This window comes from Pleuronectes platessa, chromosome 7, assembly GCF_947347685.1.
Source record: "Pleuronectes platessa chromosome 7, fPlePla1.1, whole genome shotgun sequence".
Classification (NCBI taxonomy): domain Eukaryota; kingdom Metazoa; phylum Chordata; class Actinopteri; order Pleuronectiformes; family Pleuronectidae; genus Pleuronectes; species Pleuronectes platessa.
In genome coordinates this window covers 19,927,203-19,941,926 of record NC_070632.1, presented here as the reverse complement: position 1 = coordinate 19,941,926, position 14,724 = coordinate 19,927,203, and positions in this window count along the sequence as shown.

The following is a 14,724-nucleotide window of genomic DNA, read 5'->3' as shown; positions in this document are numbered from 1 at the left end:
AACACTACAGATCTAAAAATGTACATTGCACACATTCCTTATTTGACCATATTTATTAGTTCTCTCCTGTATTTCAGTGCTACCTGCCACCTGCCTGTTTGCTCTGTTTTGCTTTATCAACTCTGTAAAATGTGCAATAACTTACACATATACAGTTTTACACTTGATTCCTGTATTTAATATTACATTATTGTATTATACTTTTATATTGAGATTTGTTTATTATGGAGGTCTTTTTACTGCATTTTATTCAAATTTAATTTCTACTCTTGGTGTATTGTCCAACACTATTCATTGTACTGCTGACCCTGTGTATAAGAGAAATACAGCTTGACATGTAAATATGACTCTATGCGTAGAAGCTGCTTCCTCTATTTTAAGATAGTCAGCGATCTTTGCATTTAAGTGAACAAATGAGTTCATGCATGTGCAGTGACTTGTTCTGTTTCTCTGCATTATGTTGGTGCTCGATCAGCCAGCCCAGGCACAGAGGAGCTTGGTGATCAGGTTCTAGGGATCGTTCCTATACACCAGACTCTGTGGTGTACACAGGGGTTGCTGGTGTGGTTTAGAAAAAGTTTTTTTCACTGAGCTACTGCACACAGCATGCTAATATGAAATTTTAATTGTTACTTAGTATTTCCAATCATACGTTTTTGTGTGCAACACATTCAAGTTGCCTGTTTTCATGCAAGGTTCAGCACCATTTAATGTAAATGCATTTATTATCATTACTACCATTATTATCATCGTCATTAGTATTTCTGATATTCTTATAATGCTTAGATAGAAATACACAACCCCATTCCTGTTGTAGGGGGTAAACAGTACAGCTCCCTATGTGGCAATGACATGCACAACATATTCCAAACTGTGCTGAATATTATTTGTGCAGTATTCTCTGCTGTGTTCCACATCATCATCATGATGAGGTTAAAGGCGTGGACAGTGAACAGGAAATGGCCACATGACGGCCTCTGACCTCTTACACCAGCTCGGAGCAGCAGAGGGTCACGCAGAGGACATGACGGTGGAGGGAGAAGTCAATCTTATCCTTCCGTTCCGCCACAGGCCCGTGTGCAGCGACAGCAAGATGAGCTACAGGGCTTTCCAAAATCCACACTTGTTTGGCTGCGGAGCAAGGCACCAGCGCCGTGTGTGTTTCAAAGGAAACGCTGAGGAAAGCGTATTTTCGTGGCAGCAGCCGTGCACTTGACAGTGTGTGTTAGCCCTGCCCTGTGTCTTTGCTCCGTCCCCACCCCGACTCAATATCCCTCAACACCAATATCTGTTTTCTTTAGTGGCCAAAATGGCAAACAGCCCATTTGTCCCACAACACTGGAGAATTCTTCCATATCCCATCTCAATTTGGTTCTCATGTGCAGGGAAAGTTTTTTTTATAAAAATCTCTACACGTTACAAATACGCCTGGCTCTGCTGAACGGCACGGGGCCGCGGGGTTAAAAGGCAGAAGGCACTGAAAAGACAGAGAGAGAGAGAGAGAGAGAGAAGCATCAGCTCCCGTCCCAGACGGCTGTCAACTGAGCCTGTGCCTCTGTAATGGGGAGGGGGGGTTGATAACCTGGTACAAAACCAACCACTAATGCCCCTTAAATGTCAGAGACTGCAGAAAGTAAGGGAGACAGCAAAAACGAGAGCACATTCATATTTCAGTGTGGCAGACTCTAAAATGCGTTGGTGCCTCACAGTGAGTGCTCACAAGGACACCAGGAGAGAGAAAAAGAGAAGGCAGGCATGAAAAAAGGAGAAATGAAAAAGAGAAAAAACAGTGAGGACTTTGCAGCAGGGATGCAAGAAGCCCCATCTGACGATTGTCTCTATTCGACAAAGTTAGTAGTGGATCTCTCTCTCTCTCTCTCTCTCTCTCTCTCTCTCTCTCTCTCTCTCTCTCTCACTCGAATCTGGCAGGGTGGGGGTCGGGGGTCGAGTCTGATGTTGGGGGTGGGGTGGACTTGCTGGAGAGAGAGTGATCTTTTTTTTCCAGTGGGGTGAAAGGCGGACGGTCATGTGTGCAGAGCTCATGACAAAAGGCCCTTTTATGTGCAGCGTATGCAGATAGAGGAGGCTCCTTTGTGCACAGATGGAGATCCCATGCCTGGGTCTGCCTGCGGCGGAGAGGGAAGGGAGGGAGGGAGGGAGGGAGGAGAGGAGAGAAGAGTGTTGATGAAGGCAGGGGAGGAGAAGGAAGGGAGGGGTGTCTCTGGCACTGAGTGCCATCACTGTGTCTGGTGGGGGGAGGGGGCACGGAAAAAGGAGAACCAAGCCCGAGTCCTGGTCCTGCCAGGTTCATACCGGGAGGATGGGGTCATTAGGTTGGAGAGCGAGACAGGTGACCTCATGGTGGGATCACGAGTAGAGCTCCCTACTGTCTGACAAATGGATCAGAGTCCAATATTATTTGCAGATAATCTTAAAACAGCTTGGGAAAAGCATGACTTACCACAAATACATTTTGCATGTAAAACTAACCTAGCAATAACAAAGGATTATTAGGTTGGATAAATTGAACCTACTTCTGTCAACTATAATATCTAAGCTTCCTACAGGTTAAACTAGAATGTCACTCAGTAGAGGTATCTGCCGATAGTCCTTTTATGGAGCCACACAAATTCCACCAAATCAATCCCCTAAACATGCCAGATATTTTAGCAAGATCCATGAATTATACTTTATTCTAAAATCTCGCAATGACAAATAAAAGTTCCTGGATCTGCCCTCTGATCCAGATCTGCACCAAATGGGTTCATGGGTTCTTCTCTGACCCGTAACACATCCGTACACCAAGTTCCCTGATGATCCAGTAGTTTATATCTTTCTTACAAACAAACAAACAAACAAACAGATGGGGGCTAAAAAATAACCATCTTGGCGGAGGTAACAATCAAATAGGCATCTCAGTCACAATTTTCCCCCTACAAATTGATCATAGGAAGTTTACCATCAATTGGATTCCTTTATAGAAGCATCTGCCACTGTCGCTTTGACCCTTGTGCCTTCCCCTTTTCCCTTTAGTTTGTCCATCTCTCTTGGTAATAGTGTCTGAATATTGAAGGTGTCCACTCTACCCTGGTGCCACCTCCACCCTGAGAGACGTGGTGACTCCCACTGACATCCCGTCTGCCGAGAAGACGTCACATCCTGTAAGCAGCCTCCTCCCACCGAGCCTCAAGCTGACTCTCAGGCCAGATAGATTCCTAACCTGCCAGCGCACACCAAGTCTCATGGCCATTTTCACCAGAGAACAGATGGAAACCCTACCCCCCCCCCCCACACACACACACACACACACACTGACAGACATGTAAACCCCTGCACACAAGGTTGAAGCTGCTGAAACACACTTGCACTGAGCTGAGAGTTCTACACATTCAAATGTAAGAATTCCATAACAGGTTAGTCTTGGTCCTATATTTGACTGCAGGTGTAGACCGATACAAATTTCCATCTGTCGAAATTGTGTTTGCATTAAGGGATAGTTTTTGTACAGTGGTAAGTACAACAATGACATGTTGGGGTTTTGTGTGTCTTTGAGTTAGTTAATAGAAAAGAGTGCAAAGTAAATATGGTCTTAATCATTAGTTGAAGGTGGAGAAAGAGCTGAAACTTTACCCTGGCTACAAGTGTATTTGCACCTGGGCATTTTATGACCTATAAACTAATTACTATACATTGACTTCAGCTCTTTGCGGACAGCCTGGCAAAAGCCTTATCCCTACCCTTAAACTTGATCGATTTGTGGCTAACCCTATCACAACTCACACCTGACCATTGACCATAACCATCAGGACTGACCTTAGGTCCCTGTGAGGTTTACTGGGCCGGACTGGTCAGTCTTTATGCTGGAAAAGATTCTAAAGACGTGACACAAACACAAGCAAACAAACCTGATAGCCAGCCCATCAAGGTAAGCTTAGGCTAATCAAAGAGATTAGATGTTTTTGTCTGAGTACTGTCTTAGCTTATTGGCTCTTGTCTAACCCATGCCCGGCCTGCGCTCTGGCTTCCAGTGGGCCAGGAATGAAAAGCTGGCACTTACCCCTCACTCCTCAATCTGATCCCCTGTTGCTACACCCTTGATGCCAACAGAGGTATTTCTGCTCCTAATCAGCAGACAGGGAGAAGGACAGATATGGTGCTATTCTTGTCTAAGATAGAAAATAAGGCAATGTGGCTTGTTCTGGTAAATCAGGGCTCTTCGATCACGTATTCAAATATCTTTGCTTTCTTCAAAGCACATCAAGACAATGAAGGAAAAAGAAGAAGTCTGAGACTGGGTGAGGCAAAGACAAGAGAACGGTGAAGATGGCGATGGAGAGGAAAACTGTCTTCGGCACTTTCGGTCTCAATTGACCTGTACAATCTTCGAGACTGGAACAAATGCAAATAGCGCTGACTAGCTCGCACCAAAAAAATCCTGAAGGCTTTTTCAAATGAGCTCACTCTCACAATGGTGGGGTGCCCGGAGCAGGGTGAATATACGGTCTGGGCTCTGAATGGCACAATAAGAGCCAAGCAGGGAGCTGTGAAGTGAAGGCTCAGGACCCTACAGGCTGCCTGCTGCTGTGCTTAGCTGAGCTTTGGCTGCTTCCACATTACAAAGCTGACCACTGCCACACTACTGCAGTCTACTGATCGACAAGGCCAAGGTCACACTGCACTACACTGTAAACTTGTCTTCAATATAAAATTGTAAAGGGAAATTTAAAAAAGTTTTTTTATATGAAAAAAAGCTTTTTCATATAAAGAACAAGAGAAAGCAACACAACTTCCCTTGTATATTTAGTGTGTATTTTGCTGTAGTCAGTCAGGAGATTTGATTCCTGCAGCAGCACGTCAAATGCCCTTTAGCAATACAAAGAAGCCTCTTCTCTCTCACTAACTTCTAGATTCAAAAGTTTAAAACAGGGATTTATAATACCTGACTATTGTACTTAGCTTTATGGTTAAGGTTAACTTTAGCTATAATATAATTCATTAATACCTGAATCACTTAACCTTGATAATAACTAAAGAACATTGAACAAAATTCTGGCTCTGCCATAATGACATATATATTTAAATTTAATTTGGCAAACATAGAGGTTAATGGTCAGTAAAAAATCTCACATCTACGTAAGGAATATTCTGGTTAAATCCCCCTGGTGAGCAGAGGAACAAATATTCTCAAGTTTTAGAAAAAACTAGGTTGAACTATTCAGACCTTATGAGATTGAGTTTGCCACATAATTAAAGAATCTGGTACAGTAAATTATTTTTTCCCCGAACATTTTCATTTTGCAGTGTATTAGCACAGCTCCAATACTTATTCTGTGAAGCTACAGCTAATAAATACAGTTGAACAAACAAATGCATCTCATGTTTTTATTCTTCTGAAATAGTTCTCGTCTTTCTTTCTGGTTGCTCAAAGGTTGAAACTTTTACAGTTTAAAATGTCTACAATGTAAAAAAGTAAATGTGAGACATTTGATCAAATTACACACAAACACAGACACTCTGCTTTGTGGATCTACAGTATGTTTGAGCAGCACTTCACTGAACAGCCTCGTTTCTCTGTCCATGACTGAGGAATGTTTTGGCAATATCTCTTTAAGAGAAGGCAGAGCCCACAGCCGTGAGAGCTCTCCGCTTTGTTGCTACTCATTCTACTTTCAAACTTCATTTTCAGTCTTCGCAAGATTTTCAGAGCCGCTCTCCGGAAGCTTGCAGGCATTTTCACCATGCATCCAAGCTTCCCAGCATGCCTTGCGGCTGGTTTGGCTTTGTTTGCAAAGTTAACTGTGAAGTAGCTCTGATCAGCATGAGACACAGACAGACGCTCCTTCCCTCTTGAGACACATTCGTACTGTATTTACAGTAATGAATTTCTTATCCAATATTGAATATTCCTTTAATAATCTCTTAAAACTTTTGATACATGACTATAATTTTAAATCTGTGGTTAAAAATGCAGGAAATTCCCAAACAGTGATTACGACTGACATATCATGTTTAATTTAAAACTTCTTCTTTCAGAGACACCTTCAATCACACTGACCTCAGTCCACTTTCTCTTTGAGATGCATCATCAAAGCTACTTCAAAGCCCAAAATGAGACCTATTATCTGTGATGCACAACTAAATTACATTTAATCCAAACACCATGGAAGCAGTTCCAACCCTTAGCTACAGAAGTGGATATTACATCTTGCACTGGATGACATGCGGGGGGCAGTGCAGGCAGCCTGCAGCATCTGGTGGACACCTGTAAGACTGCAAGTCACTGCAGAGAAAAAAGAGGTCTCTCTTTTTCCTGATTCAGAATATACTGACCCCGAGCCCAGCAACCAGTCCCCCAGCCTCCGGCACGGCAGCCGAGCCACACGGGGTGGTTAACATGACTGTTCGATCACTAAATCAAAGGCAGCGTAAATTACAATGAGCAGTCGGCGAACGCCAATAAAAATGTCAACACCAATCTGGTCAGCCAGACAAGACCAGCTTCTCGGGGGGGGCAGCAAATCAAGTCCCGCCGCTGTTTTCAGTCGTTGTGCAATTTCAGGTCAAGACAGAACGAGCGAGAAGGACCCCGGTGCTGAACTTTAATCTTTCAAGTAGTTACAGTGTGATCTGTAACTTCTTAGAATGAAGTGCAAAGGGAGAGAGAGAGAGAGATTGATAACCACGTTTCCGTAAAGGAGTCAGGCATTAAAAACTAAATCACCCCCCCTCTCTGCACAGTCAACCATTTCTCCCGTGTGTAATGTTAGACTCAAGTTATGCAGCAGATGTGTTATAGAACACAATTGAATCAACATCCAAAATATATAGTAATGCTATGATGGAACATTAACATTTAAGATGTCAATACTAATGACGTAAAGTTACGAAAATAAAGTCATAATATTGTGACAGTAAAGTCATAAGATTACTAGAAAATATTCGTAATATTATAATTCAACATTTTGAATTTGACGAGAATAAAGTCTTAATAGTATGGGGAAATGTTTTTTACATTGCACCACAATGTAGTGATAAATTACATAATACCGTTTTATAAAACAATATACTGCCTCTGTTATTCTGTCCATAGTGTGAACTATCATTGCATAATTTTACCAACTATATGACACAAACAGCCTGTCTAGTCAAAAAAAGGTTTACATTTAAACATTTAAATATCTATTCAATGCATGACCTCTATATGTTTTACAGCTGTTCAGGTTGTATATATAAAAAACGAACTCACAGTGGTTGTTTCAGGGCTTCTGTTTCCTCACCACTGATCTGTTGGGTAAACAGAAAGAGAAGATATTTTCAGTGCAGCTGTAAAAAGTGTATTTTGCTGATAAAAATTTAATTTCAAAAGACAAAGAATATGGATTCAACATCCAGTGTGCACCGAGAGCTCCTTTATTTATGAGAGCTTATCACTACAAGTGATTCAGATCACACAGGGACAGTCACTGACACCAGAGCAATTACGCCGTACAGGTCTAATCCCTTACACAGCACTTAGAACAGTTTTAAAGGCCACCGAGGGCAAACTGTAGAGCTCCCTTAACTGTTAGGGGCCAGTTTGGTCCATTTTACAGCCACTAGGGGCACAGCGCTGATTGTTAAGACCAGGGAAAGTAATCCCTGGAGTCAGGCCACTAAACCTGCTCTACCCCTGTAACCATGGCAGCAGACAGGTAGTGTCTGGGTCACAGGGCAAACATGGCCAGGCTTCAGTGCTGACCGCGCTTAATAAAAGACCGGCCCTGGTGTGTGCGCACACACTCACGCACAAATACACACAGCTTCAGGTGAAAGTTGACCTGAGACCTGCTATGACCACAGAGTGTTCCTAGGTTTCAGCTCTTGAATGAAAGCACTGGATGTTCTAGCTGCTTAACTGTCAGGAGGTGATCAACACAATTAGCTTCAGCAGCTCAACGGTACCAGAGTCCACGAATGTTTAAAATAGAAAATTGTGAAGCAGTAGGACGTTTGGAAAGTTATTCGTTGCTTTATATTTAGTTTCAGACGTGCGTCAGAAGGGAGCAGGAACAGAAACAAACTAAAAATATGGTCTGTGTCACCAGACCAGACGGACTATGTTGGTGCATTCTTCTTTTTTTAATATGATGGTCTCTTAACTTCTCTGCAGGGTTACAGTACAAGTAGTCTAGGCAGTGGAAAAATACATAGTAATGAAAGACACTTTTCAGAGAATGGGGCAGCTGTGGCAGAGGAGAAAGAAAGTCAGTGGTTTGATCCCCGTCTCTACGCTGAAGTGCCCTTGGGCAGGATACTGCCGGCAGTGTGGGATTGATGTATGATAGAGAAAGTGCTGCATCTAGATGCACTCTATGAATGGGTGTGTGAATGGATGAATGGCCAAACTGCACTGTAAAGCCCTTTGAGTGGTCAACAACACAAGATAAACTTTATATAAATACAGAATTGTCCGTATTAAATACAGATTTACATGCTAATACCTCAGGCCCCACCCAAAAATGCTGTCATTGGAAATAAAGCAAAGAAATAATGACGAATCGGTTACGAGACCAACCGTCCACTCGGATTATTTCCTCGCCCCAAACGATGGTCTGGTCTGGTCTTGCCCTTTAGACAGAAGCACATGATCTCCCCCTGGCCCAGTCTCCGTTTACCAGCTCTCCCCTCTCTCTCTGCTCAGTTGCTATGAGACACTCAAGCCGATGCCAAGGCTTCCACAATTCATTACTGGAGGAACAAAAGCCAAAGCAATGGACAAAGCAGGGCAGACCAACTCAAACCAGCTTCCACTTAACACACACATCACACCTCTGAGTGCTTTGCTGACATACAAATGGCCAATTCAGGACCTCTCCTTTCCCCTTTTTTTATTTTCATTTTTACAAAGCCAGTGGAACATTTGAGGAAAATGCTCAACGAGAAGTCAACAGGCTGAAGATGGGACACGTTTAAGGATCAGCGAATGGTTCCCCAGCGGCTCAGCTTTAATGCTACTGATTATTTTTAGTGGAATTTTACGACGACCAAATATGCAACAAAACGTCGTCAGTGCAACATCACCTGTCTCTGGCTTCCCACTATTTCTGCCCCGTGAAACATCTCCTTTCCGCTCCGACCAATCAGGTCTCAATATCTGGCTGTTCTCATGCAAAGAAAGAGAGGGGAAGGCCAATGAGAAAAGGCCCTCCTCCCTCCACCTCGTATCCTGCACACACACACACACACACACACACACACACACACACACACACAACAATCCCTGTCTGAGAAATGCCAACGGACAGGCAATCAGTCATTGTAATTAGGCTGACTGCCATTCCCGAGCCTTCATAATTCAGGCTAGAGCTGGAGGACGTACTGTAAGGTAGTGAGAGCCCAGCTGCCGGCTGCCACAAGCCCACCACTGGCTCATGCAGACCTCAACACAGGCCACTCCTACTCCCCCTCTCAGCGCCGTCTAATGGAGGGGGGGGGTAGAATTATAAGGGGGACAGACTGACTGCGAAATTTAAAAAATCGCCCCCTTCTCCCCTCCATCTCCCTCCCTCCCTCCCTGTCTACGTCCCAAAACCACTCCCACTCCCACTTTCTTTCACTGCACTGCAGAGTTTCGCTCTCTAAACTGCCTGAGCGAGAGAGCAGATACCTTTTTTTCAAAAATGGCTTCAAACAAGAGAAAGGGTCCAAGTAACACGTCTATGAAAAAGTCGGCTCGTGTCATTTTCCCTGTGCAGTTAGGGTTAGAAACTGAAGGTATAAAGCTAACAGAGGTACAGTATCGTCCTCCCTGTGGGGGAACACTGGATTTACAGTACAGAGGTGCCTCGCTCTTTTCTCTTTGGAATTCACAGATAAACAGGAAGCTATGGCAGCAGTCTGCAGAGATTTACTTTATTTGCTTACAGGCCACGGCAGTCCCAGAAACTGGCTCTGCCTGTTGTATAGGACCTGAAGTTTTCTTGGCAGCAAAGTGAAGAACTGCAAGTTCAGCCAAAATAGACAGTGAAGCAGAATGAAGAAACATGCCAAATTGCCGGGGCAATTCAGTCCAGAGGCTCATTTTTCCAAAATGCTTCACGTTGAAAAGAAAATCATTTCCCTGTCCTTAGATGAACTTAGTGTGCTCTCTGTCGGCTTTACAAGGAAGCAACTAGGTGGAGGGAGGAGGAGCGTGCGCTCTCAATCATGCACGTACACGGACAAATGCGTGTGCACACCCATACACATGACCATGCAAGCCATCACTGCAGATTCTTTGGTCGCAATGGAATTAGGTCATGCACATAAAAAGCCCTAAACAGAGACACAGATAAGAACGTGGGTCACGCTTTCAAAGTCACAGGGGGAAATCACCAAACCTAAACTCTTTGCAGGAAAGAAAGAACACAGCTGAGGTGGTCGCATGCCATTTGAACTTGTACTGTACTCTGTTCGGTGATGGGACAAACCGGGTTTTAACAGCTTTCTGTGCAGCAGCGGCACTGTTTAGGAATACAAAGGAAAGTTATGCATCAGTCAGCATGTGTCCACGAGGCTGGTTTCTTGGTTTGTCGGCCTCTGCTGCCTGACAATGTTCACCTGCTCTGTTTCACCACAGCAGGATCCCAGTCAACAGTCGGCTGCAGGACAGCAAGCACCGGACGCTCATCACCAATACACATCTCAATAAACAATCAATTTACAGCAGTGGTCTCTCATCATTACTAATGTCACAAAATAATAAGAACTACCACCAAAAAACTCCACAAAGCGGTGGCCTGTTAAAAGTCTGTCAGCATAACATGATATCTACGGCTTGTGTTGCCGGAGAGTAACTCACTTAGTATATATCCACTTATTAAGACTCGCAGTAAAATTCGATCGGGCTGCTGAGTAAACATCGAGCATTATGTTACACAGAAAAGATAAAAATCCCTGTGTAGAGTTCTGCCAGGAGCTTAATGCTCGTATAACTCGGCTGCTACTACTTGACAGTAAATATTTGTACAGCTGTTTCGTATTGCATCGGTGATTTGCGGCAGATATGATATTAGAGCACGGGAGTAATCGCAGGAAAATGAGAAGGGGGGGATCGAGGAAGCACATGAAGGATGAAAAATATTCACTTACCACGATCTGTTTGCGTGAAAGATGTCACATTGTTAGTTATTTTACTGTCGGACTAAATCATCATCGTTTCACCGTCGGCTCTGAGACCATGCTTACTCATCAAATTATGCCTCCAAAGCTTTATTAGCTGCTGTAATATAATTAATGATTCACCGGACGTGCACCCGGCGAGCGCCGCACTGCACACAGCTATTACCTGATGACCTCTATCAGGAATAAAGGAAAAACAGGAAAATGCAGCAATTTAAAGAGTTGTGCACACACACACACACACACACACACACATATGCACAGAGGCAGAAGTGAGAATAAGCCGGCCATGTTAACCTCTTGTGTTGTCAGAAAATGCTGAATTTACACAAAATCATGCAAATCTGTAAAGAAAAAGACAGTAAAGACTGTTCAGAATTAACCAAGAGTTAAACGACTCATTTCAAATGGTGCAGAAATCTGAGCATTGTGGTGGATGAAAAGAGCAAAGGAGGCTCGATACGGGGGTACACCAGGAGGCAGGAGTTTATTTCTAACCTTTAAAAGAGGGCTGGTCAACAACAGCTTCATTGTTAATATTATTAAGTTCCATTAGAGGGTTTTACTTAACTTCTTTTTTTACTTCTACAACAGTTTGTCCTACTGTTTTGTTCCGAAAATAGGAATCTGATAAATATCCCAAATACACCTTCAACTGACTTGACACTGTGATATGAAACATGTTGAAATGAGAATTGTTCAGTTGTTTCTTTTTTCTACAGACACTGTCAAAGCCATGAGGGCAGGTCATGCACATGGTGTCAGAGACAGGTATTTTGAGTGGATCATTGTTTATTACTTCATGATGCAGGTGCATCTACTGCAACTAAATGATGATCACCAATTCATACTGCAGGATATATTAAAATGAAAAAATATGTTTTGTCAATATACTGCAAATATTACAAACGTTAGTGAACCACCCGATCCACACGAGATACTGCATCTCTTTGTTCTAACGAATTATCTGAACAAACATTAAAGCAGCTTTTATGTGTACGGTGTACTGTTGTTTTTATATTTTTTAATAATTACTGATTGGGTATTCTTCCTCTACACCACAGTCTGACATAATAGTCTTGTTAAAATTACACTTATGTATATTTACGTCCAATATTTCTACATTTAAACCTTCTCAGAGATCTTTCATCTTTTAAAGTTGCACATTTGCTTCCATATCTATACGATGCATCAATATTATTTAAAAATGACTTACATCCTGAACTGATCAATTTCCTCACCCCTCATCCTTTTCAGTATCATTACAAATGTGCTTCTTTATTTCAACATTTTAAACAGAAGACAAACTAATAACTGTAGTGGTGCATGAATCATATCCACATGTGTTACATTTTTATCAAGGTGTGATCTCATCAGCTGCATCAATTACACTGAACCTGAACAATGTTGATGACAACATTTAGTTCTGTGGAAGAAAAACATCTTCCTGTGACAATGAACCTGCTGTCGCATTACACAAGGGGCACTGTGAACAAATACGGCAAACAATGGAGAAAATGCACACAATAAGTGCAACATTGTGTATATAACACAAAAGCTAAAAAAAAAATATTGATTGTAACAAATAAAAGGGTCGTTTTCAGATTTAATAGTGGCTTTTAAAAAACCTGACCACGAAGAAAAACCAACTCTTTCAGTGAAAATCACCGTAAAGTCTCTAATGTGCACAAAGGACACATTTTATGTTCCAGGATCAATTCTATATTGTGTTTATTTTCCACACATAGCTAATGTTGTGTGAAATGAATTAGGGCTGAGTAATTTTCAGAACATGTCAAACACAGATAAAGATAAAAGTTGCAGTGGACTCACCGTCTGAACGCACCACGCGCTCCGTGCCTGTCACCTCCAAGTCTCCCCCTTTGACGCCACCGACCGAAAGGAGACCGATGTCCTCTCCTCTGTTGTCCCTGCAGCTGCTTCACAACAAGTTGCAGTGAGGACGACTCCTCTGTCTGAAGGACCCGGTGCGTGCGGGTGCGTGCTGTGCGTGCGTGCGTGCCACCGCCACCGCACTCCATATGGTTGCAGCAGCGAAAGAAAGTGATCCTCCGCCCGGGCTGTAATCTACAAGGTGGTTTGACGAGTTGACGTGAGGACAGGATTAAACACATGCATCCCCACAGAAAGCTTCTCATCTGGATTCATCCGCTGCTGCTGCTGCTGCTGTCCCCAATCTGTGCGCTCTGCGCGGCTGTACGGCGACTCTGACTCACCGCACTGTACACAAAGGCTGAGCTGCGAGTTAATATCACATTCAGAAAGCTTCTTCTTTTTGACTGGAGCAGATTGTGGTAGAGACTAACTGTTCATCTGGTCTTTGTGGAGGGTTCAGGTTATGGCTTCATCGATGTGCCTCTGGAGAAGAAATGACTCCAGAGTTAGTTTGGTTCATGCCATGGAGCCATGGTGGCCACACAGTCAGAGTCGTGTCGTCTGGTCCAATCTGGCTGCAGGACGCATGAGAGTTAATCTGTGCTGCTGGAGGACTGATCAATAGCACACAGAGGTGACAGGACCTGACCTAGAGAAATTGCCCCATGAGCTGGAGAAGTTCATTTACTTTCATATTTAGTAGTTGAAGCACATACATAATTATTGTTATACTTTAAAGAGCAACTTGCAGGTGATTTTTTTACAAGGAATTTGGATTTAGTCTCGTTTGAGAAGGATCATACAAAAAGTTAACTGGTGATTTTTTATGTTTTACAAGTGACCAAGTGGAAAGATGAATATCAGCGATGCTCGGGCAAACACACACAAAGGGGAGAACATCTGCTTTAGCTGATACGTGATTATGTACATTTGTTAACAGAACAGGGACTAAAAAGTCTAAAAAGTTAAGATATTTGTTATTTAGAATCACCTCAATATATACCGCACTTAATAATAGCGAACGTTTTACTTTTTAGGTCAGGTTGAGAAGCCAATGCTGCCTTGTGATTGGTGAACAACAGCTTTATTTTAGACTTTTGAATTCCTTCTATTTCACCAAGCAGAGGCCCTACTTAAAAAAAAGAAACTGGGTACTCCGACAGAACTGATTGATCAAATGGTTTCTGTGCATTGCAGCTGCAGAAAAGACAATTATTCTCATAAATTGTTTTGCATTGCACGTGTTCCTGAAGGGATATTTTTGGGATAAACACTTGTGTATTTTTTATCTCTGCAGTCGAGTGTCCTCCGTACCAAGTGCACTTAAGCGGTGGAGTCACTCACTCTGCAGTCCTTCAGACACACTGAGTGGCCTGAGGGATGTTTTAATGGTGACTTGAGCCATCACTCAGAATAACTCCCACTGTGTCTTCAGTTGCACCTGTTGCATGAACTGCTCTAAAGTACCGGACTTGACAGACAGTAAACACGGGCTGCGCTGACTTTTCCTCGTGGACATGCAAAACAACTTTCACCAAGCAACGTGCCCTGCTCTGCAGCCGGGCCACTTAGGCCTCTCGATAGCAGCTATTAATACGAACCGCCTCTCGCCCTGCTGTGACTCATGTTTCTGTGAAGCCTCGCCGAAAATTCGTGATCATTTTGATCCTGGTGCACCGCTGTGGCACA